This window comes from Cherax quadricarinatus, chromosome 33 (genome assembly GCF_038502225.1).
Source record: "Cherax quadricarinatus isolate ZL_2023a chromosome 33, ASM3850222v1, whole genome shotgun sequence".
Lineage (NCBI taxonomy): Eukaryota > Metazoa > Arthropoda > Malacostraca > Decapoda > Parastacidae > Cherax > Cherax quadricarinatus.
This window is the reverse complement of record NC_091324.1, coordinates 21,069,604-21,075,603: the sequence shown is the minus strand read 5'-3', so window position 1 is coordinate 21,075,603 and position 6,000 is coordinate 21,069,604. Positions and strand designations below refer to the sequence as shown.

The following is a 6,000-nucleotide window of genomic DNA, read 5'->3' as shown; positions in this document are numbered from 1 at the left end:
CAGTTCTTTAAATCAAGACACACACACCCTCTTTAAGAGTGTCCCTCTACAGACTCCGATATCAACAAACTTGTCGTCGGGACTCTTCTTGTAGACAGACTAGAGACAAGAATGATAAAAACTTACTTACCTTCAAGATGACGTTTTTGTCATTGCCAATCTGGAATATAGAGAGGAGATTCAGAAAATTACGAAGTTTATGATGCAATAGTTCCCTACTGCTATAAAATCTGTCATTTATACAGAAATAAAGACAAATAGGAATTCATATAGAATTTACGAGTAGAAAGTGAGAGTAAATATTCACAACACTCTGACACACACTTAGATGCAGTGTTATACAAAATACAAATTATATATAATATATATATATATATGAGAGAGAGAGATAATTTTCCTGTTTATTCTTGCTTATACAATGACACTAACATGATATATACAGCGGTAAGAAAACTTTGTAAATTATTTCCAAGTTCGATCAGAGTATGTGACCTGGCTCAAGCACCCTGTGGTGATAGGTCACTTTGACCTGGTTTTTCTTAAATGTAAACTTTCAAGTGTTTCTTGTTCTGTGGGGAGGATGACCCGACCTGAGACCACCTGACGAAAAGTAACACCAACCAGGAGCAAGCATTACTCCAAACCTGTCACCCACTGCCATGGTAAATCAAAGGTAAACAGAGATCGAACCAAAACCATTCCCAGCGATGAATGACCCACACTGGCTTTGGGATCCATACACGACAGATAATACAAACCTCTCGTCTGAGGCAAGCAAAGAGCCTCGCAGCAGTTGCGACGTGCACCGCACTACACCAGAAGAGCTTCAAGAAATCAAAGATTCCCTAGCGTTACTTTCACTGTATATGTACGAGCAATACTTAAGTACGCAAAGCATCGCCCAGCCGAACGCAAAGAGAAACTCGAGAAAGTTTAAAGGTATGCTGCCAGACTGATGGCAGATACACACACACACACACACACACACACACACACACACACACACACACACACACACACACACACAATGTTGAAAAGAAATCATTATTAACACTTTCGCTCTGTGTAGGTCTTCATCAAAATATTACTTTTCAAGTGCGGTTAGGCCAGGTACGCTATATATATTATTATAAATCAAATCACAATACCATGACTGGAACAACTCGACAAAACTCTGCATCTTAGAAACCTTTGCTGGGACGTTATGGTCCGTCCTGGACCCCTCCAGTTGTGACCTGGCAATGGTCCAGGATGGACCGAAACGTCATAAGGTTCCTCTCCTAAGTGCGCTTTTTTGTTGATATGAAAGATGGATGAAATTAAAACTGAAAATATGGAGCAATGTTTTGCAGTAGATATATATGGGGGAGGGGAATTTATGACAAAAAATGTCAGGGTTACTTTGTCCTCAGGAGGGGGTGAGGGAGGGGGTGAGGGAGAGGTGTGAGGGAGGGTGGAGGAATGAAGCAGTAGGGAAAGTAATAGGATAAGGGAGGGAGGGGAAAGCGAGGGGGAAAGGAGGGAGGAGGAATGAAGGACATGAAAAAAGGGGGTTGAGGGGGAAAGGGGGACAGGAGGGGGGTGAAAAGCGGACATCCTGCAGTGAGAACGTAGCTGTGGTGGAGCTGAAAGAGTAAATGGGGGAAGAGGTGTTGGTAGACGGGAAGGAAAAGAGATGGAGAAGGGAACTTGTGAATAAGTAGGAAAAAGAGGGAGAAGTCAGGAAAAAGTGAGGGGGCGAGGCGTAGGAAAAGGGGATGAGAGGAAGTGAACGGAAGGGGTAAGAAGTAAGGAATAAGGAGTAAGGAAGAGGCAAGGAGTAAGGAGGGGATAAAGAGTAAGAGGGAGGGGTAAAGAGTAAGGAAAAGGGGTGAAAAGGGAAAGGGTGTAAGGGTAAGGAATAAGAGGGAGGGGTAAGGAATAAGGGGGGTAAAAAGTAAAGGGGGAGGGGTAATGGGGAAGGGTATGGAGTACGGGGGTTCCGGAAAAGCGTCATCACTAGCACTAACAAACAGGTACAATAATTAAGTCAACTGTGTGGGAGTGGGGGAGGGGGAGAGGGGGAGGGGCAGGGGGGAGAAGGGAAGTTTCACCTAGTTGTGTGTGCAATGGCTCAATCACAGCTCCTGACCCCGCATCTTAACGCCTACCCGATCGGTTTCACTTATTCCTACAGTTTTCTTTTTAACATCCTCTACTACACGCACTTCCTCCCATCACTACCGCCATCAAGTAGTCTAACTGTCGAACTATATTGTCTTTCGCTCCAAGAGATTCATGATCTATTTCCTGTGTGCGCTTCCTTTAGGGAAATATACTTTATGAGGCCTGGTCACAGACTAGGCCGCGGGGGGCATTGACCCCCGAAATCCTCTCCAAGTATTCAGTCTTCCTGGTTTTTCCTGCTCTTGTAATCTCGTGAAGTGTCATTACTGTTGAAAATGGTATAAAATACCAACCAGTTGATGACTGAGACATGTGCAACAGTTGAGGATCTTTATTAATGAAACGTTTCTCCTATACAGTAGGCTTCTTCAGTCCAATGCAAAGGGAGCAGTAGTAATGAAATAATGATGTAATTAGTCCATCATCCTTGGAGAAGTATTTGAGGTGGTCAGTCCCTCAGCCTGGAGAAGTGTTCAGCTCCATGGTCTGGAATGATATCGTTCCAGACCATGGAGCTGAACTCTTCTCCAGGCTGAAGGACTGACCACCTCAAATACTTCTCCAAGGATGATGGACTGATTACATCATTATTTCATTACTACTTCTCCCTTTGTATTTGACTGAAGAAGCCTACTGTGTAGGCGATTATTATTATTATTATAATCAAGGGGGAAGCGCTAAACCCGGAGGATTATACATTAAGGCATTCAGGCTTAATTCGGGGAACTGGAGCACAGATCCAATTCCCTAAATCAAGAGCCCCTCACCAACATCAAGGAACCTTCCTTGAGGGGACTGTGTAGGCGAAACGTTTCATTAATAAAGATACCCAAATGTTGTACGTGTCTTAATCTCTAACCTATTACTGCTTCCACTTCCCCGTTGCACGTTTCTGGCCCCCCGTCGTGAGTCCCAGTCCTCCCATTCAATTTCTTTGTGATTAAAGTCATGCATGATTAGTAAGGTGCCTTTGTTCTGTTTGCTGTGTGGACTGCTTCCTCCAGGATCTTCCAGCAGCTGCGCTGTTTCTCACACTCTTGTCTTGGTCGTTCCGTTACGTGGTAGTGTGGAAACAACCGATATTAATACCTTGATTACTCCTGTTTCCAGTGCTCCTACAGCCTAGTCTCTCAAGTCCCCAATGCAAAAGTATTTGTTGCTACAAAATGCCGTACATCTTGAATCAGCAGTCTACCTTTCCTCCCTTCTCTTGTATATCCCTCAGGGAAAATCTTGTTAGTTATTCCTGGGAGTTTTGTTTCTATGGCTACTATACCTGCTTCCTTTACTTGAATATCACTACCGTTTGTAATGTCATCAGCACATGCACATCAGACAGTTGACCTTCCATTTCTCTGTGGAGTATCGGATCCCTCCATTCTGGGAATGGGGAGGTCAGAGCTCAGGTGTAGGAGGTTTGGAGGGAAAAGGGGGGAAAAAAAAGTCGGGATGGGTAGAGGGAAATTGGAGTGGTGCTAATTTAGGGTGGATATTCATCTCTGTCCTCTCTGCTTCCTGCTGTTTTCAATCCTTTGTGGTTGATGAACCGCTCTGGGGTCATTTCTCTGTTTATCCGCTTCTGCTTTCATTCGAACTACTTATAATTTTACTCTGCCTGAGTTTGCACTCTTTGCCTGCCTTTAGTTTTGACATGTTGTCTTTTCCCAGAAATACCCTCCAGCCCTTTTCTCACTCCTACAGAGATTAACCCTCCCCCATAGCATGTAGGAGGGTCGCAGCGGCGGGTGCTGCTAAACGCACAAAACTGAAATAATTGGTATTCAGAATCCAACACAGATTGATCATTATAAAAATACAGCACTTTGAAAATAGCAGGTAAATCAGATCAAATTCAAGGAGATATTAGCTCTTCTCATCTTGTTCAGGAGCTCTTCAGCATCTCAGCACACTCGAAGAGACGATCTGAAACTACATAGTGATAGGCTTGGTCAAAAGGGACAGGGGAGGGAGGGGACGAACATTTCTTAGAGGTAAAGAAAGAGAAAGAATGACTTTCAGATGTAATCAACCTATTGGTTTTTGCACACACTGGTAATTATCTAGGTCTAGCGGGAGTGATTGCGTAGTATGACGTGTTCTCCACACGAACACGAGTGCTAACACAGAAATGGATACACAAGCGTCATGTTGGGTAATGTTTGCGAGGAACAAATTAACTTCAATTTTTTTTTTTTTTTTTTACATTTCCCCCCTCCATCACTAAGTGTTGAAACGTTAGAATACTTGTCAGTATCTGCCCCCTTAAAGCCCATAAATCTTTACTTGTAATTCTTGACTCCCTATGAAAGGTAGTTAGAAATTCATCAACTTATTGTACCTCGACATCCTGTGAAGTGAAAAGGAGGATAAGAGGGCAATAATAAATATATATGTCCTTTCTAAAAGTTTCTCTTATAAAAGTTTAAATATTTTTTTTCATTTATATTGATGTAAAAATTAATTTTGTACCAGAAGAACCTTAGAAAACTTGCCTAACCGTATTCTAACAAGCGCAATTTAATTTACCTTAATTCAATTAAATATATTTTAGGTAAGTTTACAATAATTTAATAAACAATGAAATAAATATATATTTTTTTCGTTTAGGTTTAGAGTGATTTTTGCGAAATTATTGCATATAGAAATTTTCTCTTGGCTTATTCGGCAAGAAAAGCGTTGCTATTTAAGCCAAAATCGCAAATTTTACCTATTCGGCACAATATATATATATATTATATATAATATACACAAACATGATACTGGCACTGTCATTGTCATGACACTTTTTTGTTTTTTTAAACTAAACATCTTGAACATGTATTTATTATTCTTCCTCGTAGCGGCTCCCAAAATGTTAGTACGGCTCAGGTCAGGTCCTTCAAGATTATCAACATAAACATTGTACACCATAACACGTAGTGCTCTCCAGAAATATAAATATTTACTAAGTCCGTGGGGGTCAGTGTCTGGGGGGGGGAGGGACAGAAGCAGTCAAATTTCATCCGCGGAAGGTGATAGTTAAAGTTCCTTGGAATAAGAGCCCTTTAGTTTTAAGGCGCCTGCCCCCCATCCCCCTTAATATGTTCCTTAGAACACAGAGTGGACCTGACCTGGATTACCTGGAGGTTATTCCGGGGATCAACGCCCCCGCGGCCCGGTCCATGACCAGGCCTCCCGATGGATCAGGGCCTGATCAACTAGGCTGTTACTGCTGGCCGCACGCAGTCCGACGTACGAGCCACAGCCCGGCTGATCCGGCACTGACTTTAGGTATCTGTCCAGCTCTCTCTTGAAGGCAGCCAGGGGTTTATTGGCAATTCCCCTAATGCTTGATGGGAGGCTGTTGAACAGTTTTGGGCCCCGGACACTTATAGTGTTTTCTCTTAGTGTACCAATGGCGCCCCTACTTTTTATTGGCGGCATTTTGCATCGCCTGCCCAGTCTTTTACTTTCGTAGGGAGTGATTTCTGTGTGCAGATTTGGGACCATTCCTTCCAAGATTTTCCAAGTGTAGATTATGATATATCTCTCCCTCCTGCGTTCCAACGAGTACAAGTCAAGTGCTTCCAAGCGTTCCCAGTAGTTAAGGTGCTTGACAGAACTTATACGTGCAGTAAAGGATCTCTGTACACTCTCTAGATCTGCGGTTTCACCTGCTTTGAATGGAGATGTTAATGTACAGCAGTATTCCAGCCTAGAGAGAACAAGTGATTTGAAAAGGATCATCATGGGCTTGGCATCTCTCGTTTTGAAAGTTCTCATTATCCATCCTATCATTTTCTTTGCACGTGCGATCGTGGCACTGTTGTAATCCTTGAAAGTGAGATCCTCAGA

The 6,000-nt window shown here is 42.8% G+C and overlaps 1 protein-coding gene across 5 annotated transcripts in view; it reads right to left on the bottom strand.

Moving 5' to 3' along the window:
• Nucleotides 1-6,000, bottom strand: part of LOC128693867 (PDZ domain-containing protein 7) — a 270,106-nt gene that overhangs the window by 211,714 nt on the left and 52,392 nt on the right. For 4 of the 5 annotated variants that reach the window (XM_070090906.1, XM_070090900.1, XM_070090904.1 and 1 more), the window contains exon 2: nt 131-160. The exons of the other annotated variant lie outside the window; for it this stretch is intronic. The gene's annotated coding sequence lies outside the window, so the exon portion shown is untranslated. The remainder of the gene's footprint in view (nt 1-130; nt 161-6,000) is intronic. 5 annotated transcript variants of the gene reach the window in all.